Below are 16,858 nucleotides of genomic sequence, written 5' to 3'. Positions count from 1 at the left end.
CTCCTGGCTCCTGGCTTCAGACTGGCATAGCTCTAGCTATCGTGGCCAACTGTGGAGTGAACCAGTAGATGGAAAACCTCTCTCCGTTTCTGCCTCTCCTTCTGTGTGTGTAACTCTTTCAAATAAATCTTAAAAAAAAAAAAAAAAAAGAACAGGAAGCTCAGGAATGAATTTACCTATTATTCAAGGCTATAAAACCAACTTCCACAAATTTCAAAGGATTTATAGCCCAAATCATTGATCACAAAGCAATTAAAGTAGAACACAATATCTAAAGAAAAGAGAGAAACCCACACATATGGAAATTGTAAAACTTTCTTATAGCCTGAGGTTCAAGAAGAAATCATAATGAAAATGAGAAAGATATTTAGAACCAAATTCTGACAAAAGTGGTGTATGTTTAAACTAATGGGCCTGCAGTTTAGCTATACTTAGAGAGAAAGTTAAAACTAAACACTGTAATTACATTAGGAGAAAAGAAAGCTTGAAATTACTAAGCTGGCCATCCAGTTTCAGAAGCAAGGCTGAAGAGGACACCAGACAACCAAAGGAAGCAGAGGGAAAGAAGCAATAAATTAAAGGAGAAGAATGACATAAACTAAGTCAACAAAGTCCCAAAGTGGCTTTTTAAAGAAAGTTAATAAAATTGACAAATTTCTGATGAGATTATTTAAGAATATGGAAAGAGAAGTAACTAATGAAAATATTAGATTTAAAAAGGGAGACAAAACTATAATTTGTAAAACTAAAATTATGAAAAATGTGACATAAAAGAAGACATTATGAACAACCTTGTACACATAAATTTGAAAACTGAAATGACATTGATTGTAAAAATATAACTTATAAAAACTGACTCAAGAAATAGGAAGTCTAAAGAGTCTTTTAATTTAAAAAATTAGATTAATGTTTTGAAATATTTCCTCAAAAACACACAAAATGAAATTCAAATTAAGACAAATCAAGAACAAATCATCTGAATGACTGAAAAAAAAGCATCTGATAAAATTTAATATCTATTCATGATTAAAAAACCTAGAATGAAAGGTAATTTTCCTAACTTGGGAAAATAATATCTACAAATCTTCCCATAGACAATATAAAGTTTAAGGAAATACTAGAGACCTAGTCAACATTCATTATTGTACTGGAAACCCTAGGCACAGCAGAGTCAGCTTAGAACTGAAGTAGGGGCCGGCGCCTCGGCTTAACAGGCTAATCCTCCGCCTTGCAGTGCCGGCACACTGGGTTCTAGTCCCGGTTGGGGCACCGGATTCTATCCCGGTTGCCCCTCTTCCAGGCCAGCTCTCTGCTATGGCCCAGGAAGGCAGTGGAGGATGGCCCAAGTGCTTGGGCCCTGCACCCGCATGGGAGACCAGGAGAAGCATCTGGCTCCTGGCTTCGGATCAGTGCGATGTGCCGGCCGCAGCGGCCATTGGAGGGTGAACCAATGGCAAAAAGGAAGACCTTTCTCTCTCTCTCACTATCCACTCTACCTGTCAAAAAAAAAAACTGAAGAAGGTAAATAAGATCATCTACATACTTAGAGCTTGAAAATTAAAAAACAAAAAACAAACAAACAAAAAATACTTTGAAAACCCCAAAGAATCTAAAAGATTGAGAATAGGTGAGTTACAAAATAGGAACAGTCGATCACATTCATTGTATCATCAATACTTAGCAGAATACTTATTTTAAAGATTTATTTATTTATTTGGGATTCAGTTACAGAGAGGAGAGATGAGAGAGAGAGGTCTTTTATCCGCTGGTTCACTCCCCAGAGGGCTGTGACACCCAGAGCTGGGCAGATCTGAAGCCAGGAGCCAGGAGCTTTTTCCCATTCTCCCAAGCGGGTGCAGGGGCCCAAGCACTTGGACCATCTTCCACTGCTTTCCCAGGCCAGCTGGGACACAAACCGGCAACCTATGGGATGCCAGCACTGCAGCGCTGCCCCCTAGAATATGTTTTATAAAAGAGATAACGGTATATGGAAATACCAAAAATGGCTATAGGAACAAACCTAACCAGAAGATGTGAAAGTGTTTGTGGAAGTTATAGAAATGTACTGAAAGAGGTGAAAAGAAATCTAAGTGAATGGGGCTGCACGGCAGCTTCTTCACTTGGATGCATCAGAGCATATAAATGGATACAAAGAGTCAACACACATCCAGTCAATAAGCTTCCAAAAATTTTCCCGTAACTTGACAAATGCATTTTGGAAATTTTGTGGACGAGCAGAAGGCCAAGAATAGCACTGTCTGGGAGAAGAGAAGCAGGGGGCATCAGGTATCCGAGTTCCTCTCAGATACAAAGACATAATAAAGTTATAGGGAATTAACTCAGTGTGATATTGGTGCAGGAACAGATAAACAAACTATGGGACAGAATAGAAGGCCCTAAATGAAGAGTTTTCAAATCACGTATGGAAACTTGAATTGAGACAGAAAAGCCATTGTATATCTGCAAGGAAAGGAACGAAGGGCACTGTGACAGTGGGTTACCCCTATGGACAACCCAAAGTTAGGTCCCGCCTGTGCCACACAGGTGGAATAAGACTTAATGAGGGCCGGCGCCTCGGCTCAATAGGCTAATCCTCCACCTTCGGCGCCAGCACACCGGGTTCTAGTCCCGGTCGGGGCACCGGATTCTGTCCCAGTTGCCCCTCTTCCAGGCCAGCTCTCTGCTGTGGCCCGGGAAGGCAGTGGAGGATGGCCCAAGTGCTTGGGCCCTGCACCCGCATGGGAGACCAGGAGAAGCACCTGGCTCCTGGCTTCGGATCAGCGCGATGCGCCAGCCGTAGTGGCCATTTGAGGGGTAAACCAATGGAAAAAGGAAGACCTTTCTCTCTGTCTCTCTCTCTCTCATTGTCTAACTCTGCCTGTCAAAAAAAAAAAAAAAAAAAAAGAGTTTGAAGTTTGCCACAGAAGCTGCAGTCACCATTCTCTGAATTGATGACCTTATTAAATTATATCCATGAACTAAAGATGATAAGCATGGAGGTTATGAAGATGATGTTCACTCTGGAGCCCTTGATGACTGATCAGATTTCTCCTTTATTTATAACAATGTTAAATGCAATTGTCTTGTACCTCAGATATTACACATTAAAGTACAGTGAATTGTCAGCTTGGAAAAAAAAGACTACGTGGAATAAAGACAATGATATAAAGCAAAGGTATGAAAACTTTTAGAAGGCTAATTTGGAGAATATCTTTATGATAATGCTAATGGATTTCTTTAAGCAAAACAAAAAAACACATACCACAAGAGAAAATTGAATTCTGTTTAGTGTTATCAAAAGACACAATAAAATGAAAAGAGCAGTCACAAAGATGAAGATTATATTTCAACACTTAAAAGACTAGTATCCAGAGTATATTAAAAATATCCTTTTTCTTACAAATCTGTAAGAAAAGATACAATGCAATGAAAAAATGGGGAAAAGCAGGCAGTTAATGAGAAGTTCAACCTTGTTAGTGATCATCTTTTTTTGGTAATCAGGAAAATACATATTCATATTACCATTTCACACACAATGAATGGCCCAACATTTGAATTCTGATAAAGCTAAATAATAGCAATGATGTGGAACAATGAGGTCTCTGATCCAATGTTGGCAGAAATGGAACTTGATATAAACATTTGCAAAAGTACTTTGGCATTCCTTAGAGAATTTAATACATATTAAATACAATAATACAATTTAATGCATATCCTAAATCCATCTGAGTAGCTAAGGGAAATCCCACATGTGCATTGAGAGACATGTAGAATAATGACATTTGAAGCTTTGATTGATAATTCATCACATGTCCATTAAAAGTAGAATAAATGAATCCTGGTATATTTATATAGTGGAATAGTAAACAGCAGAGAAAAATGAACTATTACATGTATGTATGAACATGAGTAAATCTCAAAAACTGTAATGATATAAAAAAGTCACTAGGATTACAGGTTGCATGAATCTATTTACATAAACAACAAAATTTGACCTAACTAAATATTATAGCCTAAGATATGTGTTCATACTTGGGAAGCTATAAAGAAAAGCAAGGGCATGGTTAATTCAAAATTTGGCTCCTTTTCTCCGGCAGCGGGGAGAGGGTAAAGTAGCTGGAGGAAGGTTCTGAGAAGCCCTGAAGATGCCAGTAGTATTCTGTGCCTTACCCCGGTGATGGTCACACGTTTCACTGCTAATTCTTAAACTCTACAGACAAAATCAATTCATTTTTATATGTGACACATCCCCATTTAAATGGAAGCTCAACTTTGTGAGATTGTGGCAAAGACTGAATGGCACAGGTCACTTAAGGTGTCAGGCATTTAAGGGGTGCTTAGTATGATGGGTGTCCACATTTTAGAAACAGAACAAAGTAACCCTTCCCTGAAGCTAGCACTGGGGTGGGGCGGGAAGGCAGGGAGGGCCCGGCTGTGGTCAGCAGGGGACATTCTCCTGAGCCTACCCCACGGGAGGCAGACACTCAGGCTGGGGCGAGACGGATCTGCCCAGCAAGGTGAACAGATGAATTCCGGAGCAAGGCATGTTTACAACTTCTTGGTCTGACAACACTGTCATAAAATCACCAGCCCAGATTCTCATCTTCTTAGGTACAAACAAGCCCTAGGACATTGTACCCTCCCTGGGAGAAAGTACTGTTTTCTTAAGAGATGACATGCTCTACTGTGTCCCTTTCCCACTCACCACTCCTTCAGAGATTTAGCAAGGAGTGGTGTGGCCACCAGGCAAAGCTTTGTCCACCTTTCCCCTGCCCTCGTGCACAGAGGGTCTCTCACACTGACTCAAGGCCACATCTCACTGTGGCACTCAACTCAGTATCTGATGGGTGCAAGATACTTTGCTGGACACTAGGTATTATGGGTTGAATTGCTTTCTCCCAACAGTCATTGAAGTCTTTAGGCTGGGACCTGAGAATGTGGCCTTATTTGGAAACAGCGTTTTCGCAGATGGTTGAGTTAAGTGAGGTCATCAGTGTGGGCCCTAGTTCGATGAGAATGGTGTCCTTCAACTCCTGCGCTGAAATCATGACCTCCTGTGCTAGGGCTAGGGGCTGGCCCTTCCAGTGATTAGACCTGAAGGGCAGACCCATCAGGAATAGGATCAGTGCCTTTTTAAAAGGATCCCAGAGAGTATCCCTGCCCCTTGTGTCACATAAGATACAGTGAGAAGATGTCTCTAAACCAGAAGAGGCACCTCACCAGACACCAGGTCTGCGCGGCTTTGGTCTGGGACCTCCCCTGGCACTGGGAGAAATGAGCTTCCGTTGTTTCTGTGCTCGCCAGCCCATGGTCCTTTGTGCACCAGCTTGAATGGACTTAGAGGGAGCTGGAAACATCCTTCCCTGGCACCCTCAGAAGGAGCGTGACGCTGTCCCACCTTGCCCTCGGATTTCTCACCTCCAGGATGCAAGCCGAGAAGTGTGTGTTATGGAAGACACCAGTTTATGGTACTTTATGTCGTCAACCCTAGCAGATGAATACAAATGGAGCCAGAAATGAAAATGACGTGACTTCCTGCCCTCCAGGAGCTTACTGTTGTTTAAGATACGGAAAGAAACAGCTGTATTTCAAACAGATTGAAATAAGTCCAACAGGAAAAAGGACAGAAAGCATTCTGCTGCGCCTGTCCAAGAACAACCCTAATTTACAGCAAATTCCTGTAGAGTGCAATCAGAAACATCACATTTTATTCATGGCTTCTTCCACTGCACTGATTCATTTATTTGTAGGGGCCTGAAAAATATACTGGTTAAGTGTATGGGTATTGGAGTCAAATAAATCCAAGTTCGAATTTCAGTTGAATGTCTCATCCCAAGGTGATACTGGAAAAGCTACACTGTATAGCTTATTACAGCTGATTTCTCCATTGACAAAATGAGAATAACCGTTCCTACTGCACAGAGTCATTATATGGATTAAGTAACACTATAAAAAGGCCCTACATATCCATGGTTTTTGCAGATTCAATCAACTGTGAATAGCAAATACCCACAAAGGGGCCAGCATAGCAGGTAAAGCCTGGCATCCCATATGGAAGCTGGTGTAAGTCCCGGCTGCCCGACTTCTGATCCTGCTAATGCACCTGGGAAAGCAGTGGAAGATGGCTCAAGTTCTTGGGCACCTCCACCCATGTGAGAGACCTGCATGAAGCTCCTAGCTCATGGGTTTGTCTTGGCCTAGCCCTGGCCATTGCAGCCATTTGAGGAGTGAACCAGTGGATTTAAGAGCTTTCTCTCTCTCTCTCTAACCCCACCTTTCAAATAAATATATAAATCTTAAAAAAGAAAATATAAAACATCACCATTTTATTGAAGACATTCTTCTTGTCATTATTCCCTAAACAATGCAGTGTAACAACTATTTGCATAGCATTCTCATCGTATTATGTATTATGAGTAATCTAGAGATGATTTAAAGTACACAGGAAGATGTGCAAATAATACCATTTATATCTAAGGGATTTGAGCATCTGAGGATTGTGGTATCCCAGAACTAATCTCCCAGGGATACGGAGAGATGACTGTACATATTTTTTTTTCTTTTCTTTTTAATACAGTACCTAACACATGCATGTGTTTCCATGCATGGAGATAGTTACCACCAGCAACAGAAGTAGCAGCAGCATTACTATCCATCCAATGCACGTCTATTGTATCAGCATATGAACCAAGTGAGATGTTAGGGCTATAAAAACAATGCAATGGTTCCACCTTCAGGGAGCTCACAGTCTAATGTCTTTCTGTCCTGAAGACAAGTGTAAAATCAATTATAAACGAATAGACTAAGCTCCAATAGAAATCTGGTCAAGAGAGAGGCGAGGTGAGAGTGTTTCATCCTAAAGAAGGGATTGGGGTGGATGTAGAGAGGTGATGCTTGAGATGAGTGTTTTCTTCTCTTAAAGATATTTTTATTTATTTGAAAGTTGGAGGAGAGAGAGGAGAGAAAGAGAGAGAGAAGCGAGAAATCCTCCATTCACTGGTTCGTTCCCCAAATGGCCAGGCTGGGCCAGGCTGAAGCCAGGAGCCTGGAACTTTATCTGGGTCTCCCACATGGGTGGCAGGAGCCCAAGTAGGTGCGCCATCTGCTGCCTCTTTCCTAGGTGCATTGAAGGGAGCAGCCAGGACTCAAACTGGAGCTCATATGCAATCTTGGTGTTTCAGGCAGTGGCTTAATCTGCATGACAGCACTGGCCCCCTTGTGTTGAGTTTAGAAAAATGAATAAGAGTTTGTTGGGGAGAGGGCCATTCCAAGGAGCTTTCAGACTTATGTGCTCCGGTGTTAACAAAGAGGGAAGAAAAGAGGCAGGGAAACAAGTTCGGAGGTGACTGTCACATTAGTCAAGACCACAAGCTGTGAAAACTACAACTGAGTCAGTCGAGGGGGAGCACAGACTTGAGCAAGAGAAGACGAACATGTCAGCTGACATCTGTGAGGACTTGTGGCTGCCAGGAATTTCTTGAACATCCTTACAATTAGTGGGGAATTTCCAACTCATGAGTCCATCTTCTCCGGGGAAGAAGTCACTGTTTCCCAGCCTCCCTGGTAGGTGGGTGCAAGCATGTGACTGGGGTCCTCAGATGTCATCAGGTGTCATCAGGACTTTGACTTGGAAATGAGGGAAGTGAAGGAGACATTGTTTGCATGGCATCCTTTCTGACAGGAGGGTGGTGGGTCCCTGAGCTCTGAGAGCCAGCGATCCTAGCCACCACTTTTCACCCAGAGTTGGTGTATAATCTGAGGATTTCCACAGGACAGCTTGGCAGGGTGTCTTGGGCATTGTTTCTATGTACCCAGACTCCAACACTGGCCCTGGGGCTCTCCTAAAGGTTCTGTATGTTACTTAATAATTCAACAAATTCATTTTTATTGTTGTTTAAACTAGCTAGAGTGGCTTTTGTTGTTTGTGAGACTGAACTCCTATAACATAAGGGTGGGACTGAACCTCTCATCTGTCTCCCTTAGCCCAAGGTGTCCTTGCTTGTCCTTTATCAAAAGAAAAACAGAACATTGAAAGAGGGGTTCAGCTGGCCCTACAAGGTTCTAATCACCATATTCAAGAAGTCATTTTCTTTTCCTATAGATAAAACACTGATGGCCAGTACTGGCTGGAGGGGTTTGTTTTAGGGGAATTTCAGGTCTGGGGCAGAAGATAACTACCACTTAAATGGAACCCCTAGACCAGCTGAAGCACACTTGACCATTGTAAAAATTCCCTAAAGAGCAAGGTATCCCTGACCAGTCAAAGGAGGGGCATGAGTACCTCTGCCCAGCCAGGAACTTGGACAGGAACTGAACATGTACGTCTCAGCTCCAACCTGAATCTACATGAATGTTCACCTCTAACTTCTTGGGGAGCCTGGGGATTAAGCCCCAGCTGCCTGGCTTCTTGCTCTGTGCTCTGCAGTGAATTCCTACTTTCTTCCACCACCACCACAAGCATGATGTGTGTTGGGCACGCGGACCCAGGTGTGGGGATCACCTCCAACTAATTTCGGAAGTTGCTCTGCAACATTTGTCACTGGAAACACAATCTGATAAAGTAGAAATGACAAGATTTAGTGACAGAATGGGATGAGGGAGAGGATGACATTTATGGTGACACCCAATGCCTATCTTGGGTGCCTAGGTGAATGGCAGCACTGTTAGGTAAGCTTAGGGATGACTGAAAAAGCAGTTTGGGGGAGGGAATGGGATTAGGGGAGTCAGTTTTCAGCATGCTGAGATCGACTTCTCTTTTGGAGATATGGTCCAAAGACAGACAAATGCATCTCAACATCAGCAAAAAAGGTTAAAAAGGATTTTGGACTTGTCAGAATATACTCACTTCTTCAGTTAGTATTAAGCAGGTATTTCAAATATACCAGACACTGAGGAAACAATGTTGAATCATTTAAGATCCTTATTCGCATAAAACTGATAATCTAATGGGCTAAATCAGAATTAAGTAAACAAGTCAATATAAAATATGGTTTTGTGAATTGTAAGTGCTACAAAGTAAACAGAAGAGGATACAGAGTTCCAGGGTGATGGTTGGAGCTGGGGATGGAATAGGTATTTTAGAAAGGGTGCCCAGGGGAACTCCACAATGAGAGGGTGACAGATGAACAGAATTACAGAGTGAACCCTGCAAAGGTTTGAGTGCAAGGAAAAGCAGTATCAGCAAAGGGAACAGCAAATGCAGAGAAAATTAAGTTTAGAATGTTTAAGGAACAGCAAGAAGCCTAATTTGGCGAGAGAGAAGCAAGCAACAGGGGAGTGGTAGACGATGATCTTGGAGAAGTGGGCAGGGAACAGATCTTGTAACATGGATGCTGTTGACCATGATGAAGAATTTCTATTTCATTCTAGTGTAGTGAGAAGCCATCCGAGGATTAGAAATGATGTGACTTAAGCTTTTAAAGATCACAGCTGCCATGTAGAGTCACTGGGGGCATAAAGGGTCGAAGAAGGTGAACTAGTTGGGAAGCCAGTGACATAATTCAGGCAGGAGATGGTAGTGGCTTTGACTAAAGAGGTAATGGGAAGTGGTGTGGTTGTTGGATGTTGGTAGTTTTAGAAGGTATAACAATAGGACTTGCCAATGGAATTGCTTGCATGGTAAATAAAGCAAAAATCTCAGCTGACTCCCATAATTTTGGCCTCAGGAACTAGATAATCAGGAATATGACCTACTGAGGTACAACAGAGCAGGTTTGGGGAGTGGTGGTGGAAAGTATTTTGGTTTGGATTTAAGTTGGAATGTTGGAATTTAAGTTGGAACCAAAATGGAAAGGTTGAGGTTAGGTTTATCAATTTGGAAATCATCATCTCAGAGACAGTACTTAGAGCCACAACACTGGACGAAGTCACCAGAGAGTGAGGGTGGATTGAGCAGAGGCCTAAGGCTTGACATTTTGGTCATGTCCATGGATAGAGGGAGGAGAAGGAGCTATCAGGGGGTCAACAACAGGAGATGGGAGTACCTCAAAAGCAGTTTTTTTTTTTTTAAGCAGTTTTAAGATGGAAGGAGTAATCAGTAGTTTCTAGTTTCCCTGAGAGCTTAAATAAAGGAAGGTCTAAGATCTGACCATTAGATTTGGTAACAAGGAGGCTATTGGTAGGATCTTGACAAGTACAATTTGAGCAAAGTTCTGGGGATCACAGACTAACTAAGGTGGATTCAAGAGCGAGTAGAGGGGCCAGGGTTGTGGTGTACCAGGTTGAGCTACCACCTGTAACTTCATCATCCCTTAAGGGCACTGGTTCAAGTCAAAGCTGCTCCACTTCCAACCCAGTTCCCTGCTAATGAGCCTGGGAAATTGGTGGAAGGTGGCAAAGTGCTTGAGCCTTTGCCATCTATGTGGGATGAAGCTCCTGGCTCCTGGCTTCAGCCTGGCTCAAGCCCTGGCCATTGCAGCCACTTAGGGAGTGAACTAGAGGATGGAAGAATTCTCTCTGTCTCTCCCTCCCTCTCTCTCTGTAACTTTGGCTTTCAAATAAATTAAAAAAATATATTTAAAAAAAAGTGAGTAGAAAGTAAGACAGTAGGGTCAGGCAGTATAGAGCTCTAACAAGGGGTAGAGGGCCCTGCATCAGGGTGGCAGTGGGACAAGCGATTAAGGGTACAGTTGGTAGCTAAAGCTGAGGTTGTAGCTTAGATTTCCCAGAGGGCCGGCGCCGCGGCTCACTAGGCTAATCCTCCGCCTGCGGCGCCGGCACACCAGGTTCTAGTCCTGGTCAGGGCGCCAGATTCTGTCCTGGTTGCCCCTCTTCCAGGCCAGCTCTCTGCTATGGCCCGGGAATGAAGTGGAGGATGGCCCAAGTACTTGGGCCCTGCACCCACATGGGAGACCAGGAGAAGCACCTGACTCCTGGCTTCAGATCAGCGCAGTGTGTTGGCCACAGCGGCCATTGGAGGGTGAACCAACGGCAAAAAGAAGACCTTCTCTCTGTCTCTCTCTCTCACTGTCTACTCTGCCTGTCAAAAAAAAAAAAAAAAAAAAAAGAGATTTCCCAGAGAAAATGTGTTGATTGAAATGAGAGTTAAAGATAGAACCTTGGGAAACACCAAGAAACAGAACTTCCGCAGAAGAAAGACTAAGCTGGATTATCTGGGTGGGAAGAGAAGGGAGAGGCAGTTCTGATCCAGAAACCAAGCGAGAAGAAATTGTAAGGAGGTGGTCCTTGGAGACCGCTGTTGCAGACAGGTGAGGGGAAAAGGATCTCGGGAAATGGCTGCCACAAAGTTCCCAGGGATCGGGGATCACCATGAGGGCACTGTCAATGGTGCTGAAGGTGGGGGCCAGGCTGTGCCCTGCTGAGGGAAGAGTGGAGGTGAGGAATGAAGAACTTGTCTTTGAGAAGGAAGAAGAGAAAGCCCCACCAAGGTGGCGTGGCTGTGGACAGCTTTTAGATTTCAGGAAGAGGGATTTCAGCGTAAACTTAAGCCGAGAGGAAGGAGGCAATGGAAGCCCAGAATATGAAGGATGGAGCAGACGGGGTTTAAAATACAAAGGGAAGGGATCACCTTGAAGGAGGGGCGATTTTTCCTCTGAGACAGGAGGAAGGAGACAAGGATAGAACGAGGGGCAGATAGCAGTGTGAGCGAGAGACAGGAAGTTCTTAACCTCATCTCCGTGTTCTCCCCCCAATAGGAGGCAAGACTGAGGGGTGGTGGTGGGAGGGTATTAGGATGGTGTGAATCGGTGAGAAGAATGTGGCAAGAAGGGCTTCAAGGGTACAACCCCAGTGTGTTCACAAATGGCTGGACTTGTAGCTACCTTTGGGTGTTTGTCTGTCTCAGCAAACTTTCCAGCTTCTGTCCAAAAAGCTGTCTCTTGCTTCATCCCTCCCCTCATAAATCCCTTCTCAAATCCCACCTGCAGCCTTGGGGAAGCTCCCTGTCATGGGTGAGTTATGAAAGGAATCTTTATCTTTCCTTTCTGGCACATGTCTTTCCCCAGGAGGTCTTTGCTGAGCCCACCACAAGCAAAACATAGAAAATAGGAAAAGCAGAAAATCAAGGCAAGGAATTCTAAAGACAAGTACACTGCAATGCATTATAAATTTTAAAAGCTGTAAGTTGAGTGAGTATATAATTGATGTGTGGTGCATATTTCGGGATTTAAACTTCCGTAGGGCAGCAATTGTTTTGTTTTGTGCCTCTGTAGGAGACATGTTAGAGAGGCTGTTTGGATCACTAGCCTTGGAACTCTACTTCTCGGGTCCAGATTAGAAATAAGTAATTTCAGGATAGTTAGTAAGTCTCCCAGTGCCTCAGTGTCATTATCTGTAAAAAGGCACTTGTGCTAGAACCACCTTCTTAGGAGTGTTGTGCCAATTATATGGCTGAAAAAAAATTTTTTTTTTTTTTGACAGGCAGAGTGGATAGTGAGAGAGAGACAGAGAGAAAGGTCTTCCTTTTTGCCGTTGGTTCACCCTCCAATGGCCGCTGCGGTTGGCGCATCACGCTGATCTGAAGCCAGGAGCCAGGTGCTTCTCCTGGTCTCCCATGCAGGTGCAGGGCCCAAGCACTTGGGCCATCCTCCACTGCCTTCCTGGGCCATAGCAGAGAGCTGGCCTGGAAGAGGGGCAACCGGGATAGAATCCGGCGCCCCAGCCGGGACTAGAACCTGGTGTGCCGGCGCTGCAAGGTGGAGGATTAGCCTGTTCAGCCACGGCGCTGGCCAATATGGCTGAATTCTTGTCCTTGCTATGGTGCTTGTCTTGTGCTGAGAGCATCAATAACTGTCAGCTGGTGGTGTTCACGCCTGCTGTAAGAATGTAGACATGTCGTTGGCCCACACAGGAAGCTCTCCAGGAGAGAATAAAATAGTCCTACAAAATGTAGGGAGCATGTTATGTTGGAGTGGAAAGGTGGGATTCTGAAAGTAACTACATCTAATCTTGGATTGTTTGTCATTCTGTGAAATAATCCCCCGGTTGCCTGGGCGCACACTGTGTGGACCGTGAGAAAACCATGTAAGGCTGGTGAACGTGGAACTTCTCAGTCCTTCTTCAGTGTCGCCTCCTTTCTGGGAATGCTTGCTCCTGTGCTTCCCGCGTCTCTGGGTTCACTCTGCTTCTCTTCCTATCTGGACAAGTCCTTATGACTCATAACTCACACCTCCCCATCAATTAAAAAAATCGCCTATCCTGCATCCTGATTCTTCAGGTGAGAGTCAGTGCTCGGCTGACCAGAAGGAACAACCTAGCATCCTTCTTCTAGGCAAGCCCTTGCCTCAGTCGAGACTCTAAAGACATAGCAGAGTTCAGTAGTTATGGGCACACTAAGCCAGTGAGGAGACTGCAGAGCCTACCCTGGACAGAGCAGTGGGATATGGGAAATTACAGGTCTCCATGGCCATCTTGCTTGGAACTCTTAGGAGGGTTATTTTAGAAGAGCTTACATCGATCTAAACTGTAGAAAATAGAAGAGGAAGTTTGTACACCTGGGGTTGTACCAGGCTTGTGTGGACTCTAATCTCTCTGGAGAGAATGGATAAGATCTTTCAGTCTGGGAACAAGAACAGCAAAAAGTTCTTTGAAGCTGTTTTTAAATGTTGTGGTTCAATTTGGAGGTAGGCACCATGTTGCTGATGGCAAATGTGTGTGGTTTGTGTAAAACAAAAACAAAAACAAAACAAAACAAAACAAAACAAACAAACAAAAACCCACACACATAACAGAAGCTCACCTGTCCACTTTCCCCACCTCAGCAATTTACAGTGTCAGCTCCTGGAGCCTCTTCTAGAAGTCACTGGAGGAGACATCACTTTCTTCTCTGTCCATCTATTACTGAGACTGTGGGGACAGTGGTCTTCACCCAGCATTAAATGTAGGGCCAGTTCTAACAGTGGGAAATCTCAACACTTGATTTTGTAACTAAGAAAACCACCAATATAATAATGTTCATAATGTTCACAATCTCTACTTACAGAGACATGACTATTCATAGTAACGCATGTCTCTCATCTTGAATCAGAATGGGGGAGAAAAAAGAACTAGAAAAATATTTTGGTGCAATTGAAGAAAGTTGAATACTGATTGTGTATTTTTTCTGATCAGAGTGTGGGCTGCACACCAGTGGTATTATCAACTGGGAATTTGCCAGAAGTACAATGTCAGCCTTACTCAGGTCATTTATGTTCACGGTGCATACTGAGAAGTACTAGATTAGACAATCTTATTGTATCAAAGTTACATTTCTTGTAGGAGAATATCCCTGTGTGTGTGTGTGTGTGCTTTTTAAATGGAATAATTCAGAGGCATGTTTGCAACCCATACTGAAGGTGCTCTAAAAACATTAGACTCGGGGCTGATGCTGTGGCATAGAGGATAAAGCTGCCACCTGCAGTGCTGGCATCCTGTATGGGCACTGGTTCGAGTACTGGCTGCTCCACTTCTGATCCAGCTCTCTGCTATGGCCTGGGAAAGCAGTAGATGATGGTCCAAGTCCTTGGGCCCCTGCACTTGTGTGGGAGACCTGGAAAAAGCTCCTGGCTGCTGGCTTCAGATCAGCACAGCTCTGGCTGTTGCGGCCAGTTGTGTAGTGAACCAGTGGAGGAGACTTCTTTCTTTCCGCCTCTGCCTCTCCTTCTCTCTGGTGTGTAACACTGACTTTCAAATAAATAAATAAATAAATAAATAAATAAATCTTTAAAAAACAAAACAAAACAAAAAACCTTAGACTCCTTTAAGCTGGACAGGTCAAACATGAAGGTGTGTGTTACACCAGATACATGAAGAATGCTGAAGTTAGACCAACTCTCAGGGGATGAGGCCCTAAGTCCCTAAAGAGCTTGGGGATTCTTTCCCACTATGGGACAAGTCAACAAGGTCAGGAGCTTGGGTGTGTCTCCTAAACTTGATGGGGATGTTTTCCCCCTTGTTGGATGACACAGCTTAAAATTCCTTCCGTCATATGTTATAATTCCCTCTGGTTTTCTCCAACATTTTATCGAGGTCAGACACACCCCTACAACTTTGTATTTTGGTGACAAGAGTGAAGTGAGACCTGCCGTGTTCAATGTCCTCAGTGAAGCCTCTGCAGAGGTAGCAGCAAGGCTGTAACAGGCTGAGGTTACCAGGTTCCAGGCTGCTTTTTCTGGAAGGGGAGTTGAGCCATTGCCAGCTCCTGGGTCTCATTTAAGTGTCTCTGTGTCCTCAGGAGGTCTGAGTGCTGTATTTGGATTACTAACCTTTCCTGGGATCTTTTCTCTAAGTGCCAAATCACAGAAGAGGAAGTGGTGGGGATGAATCTCCCCCAAACTCCATATTTCTGTAGTTGTAAAGGGTATTGGCTTGTGGTGGGGCATTGATTTCAAACAAAAATGTGCACAATCCAAAAAGACCTGAGTAAGTTCTTCCTCCCACTCTTGTTTCCAAATTCCATTCAGGTTGGGAACTTATTTGAACACTTTTCATTTTGAAATATGAAAAGGTGGATGCATCCAGCCTCTTTCTGCTTACGGTAGACAAAGATAAGCATCTTTCCACAAAGGTGCAGGATTATGCTACCCTTCTGGAATCCTGGTCGCCAATTCAAGTTGTTTTTGAAGCACAATGCTACCCATGAGGCCGAAACCAAAAGAACCAGACATTCCAGATTGACTCAAATAATTCCATTTTTTAAATGTAATGTTCTGGCACCTCTCTGATTTCCATATTTGTTCCAGTTTTCATCACACCCTGTGATATTGAATGGCAAGATTGAGAACAAAATGCTTCTTTGTTAACTCAGCTGCCTTCCTACCTTGTAGCTGTCAGGTGTAGAGCACTGTCTGTCAGGAATTAGAGGAAAGCAAAATTTCCACTCAGGAACTTAATTCTCTTTCAACAATTATAAAGAGAGGAAAAACTGCTATGTGGCTTACTGGAGAGGGTGGTATGGGGGGGGGGGTTTAGACAAAACCAAAGGTAGGAAATTCTCAGTGAAAACTATATATCTTTGATGAACTTTTCTTTTATGCATTATAAGGGAATGACCAAAAGTCAAAAATAAAACTTTCTTTTTTCAGTGCATCTGATCCAAGTACTTAGCAGGGAAAGAAAACGACATTACTAACTATTGAGCCATATGACTCTCAAATACATAGAAACTTGGCTTTAAAGGCAAATTATGATGCTTCTAGAAACCCCAAGATAGGAAGGTTAAATCCTTTTCTTTGGAACTACTTGGAAATATTCACAGCTTAGAGCCAGAATGTTCATCCTACAGTCCATGTAGCATAGCTGTGTTGTCTCTGACTCCACAAAACACATTTCCAACTGAACTGGAAAAGTGCTCTCTTGTACTGCGTCTAGTCTGTGTAGGCCAGACTTTATCAGTTTTTGGTACTCTGTGTGATAATTATCCCTTGCCAAACACGCTTGTCTGAATTATTCCATAAAACACACTTGATAAATGGGTTTATCAAGACCATTATGTCTTGAAGAACTTAAATTAGTCCCAGATGACTTTCTTTTCAGTTAAATAAATTTAAATAAAATGTAAAAGTAAACATATTTCCAACTCAGAGTTCCATTTCAACCACGGAAGCACACATTCTGGCATTAAGTCCTGTATCTATTTTTGACATTTATGACTTCGTGTTTGTTGGAAACAAACAAGATCTCAGGTGGCTGTATCTATTTTTTATATTTATGACTCTTTTGTATTTGTTGGAAACAAACAAGTTCTCGATTTTCTATCTGTAAGATAAAATAGGAACAGCTGCTTCATAAGAATCTTAGGATGATTAAATAAGAGAGTAGACATAAAGCACCAGGCACATCACAAATGTTCCATAAATGTTATGACTCAATTCCTTTAGCTCTGTAGAAGATGTACATGGACTTGGCGAGGTGCTTTAAGTAT

Source organism: Lepus europaeus, chromosome 15, assembly GCF_033115175.1.
Source record: "Lepus europaeus isolate LE1 chromosome 15, mLepTim1.pri, whole genome shotgun sequence".
Classification (NCBI taxonomy): Eukaryota; Metazoa; Chordata; class Mammalia; order Lagomorpha; family Leporidae; genus Lepus; species Lepus europaeus.
Note: the sequence above shows the minus strand (reverse complement) of the source record.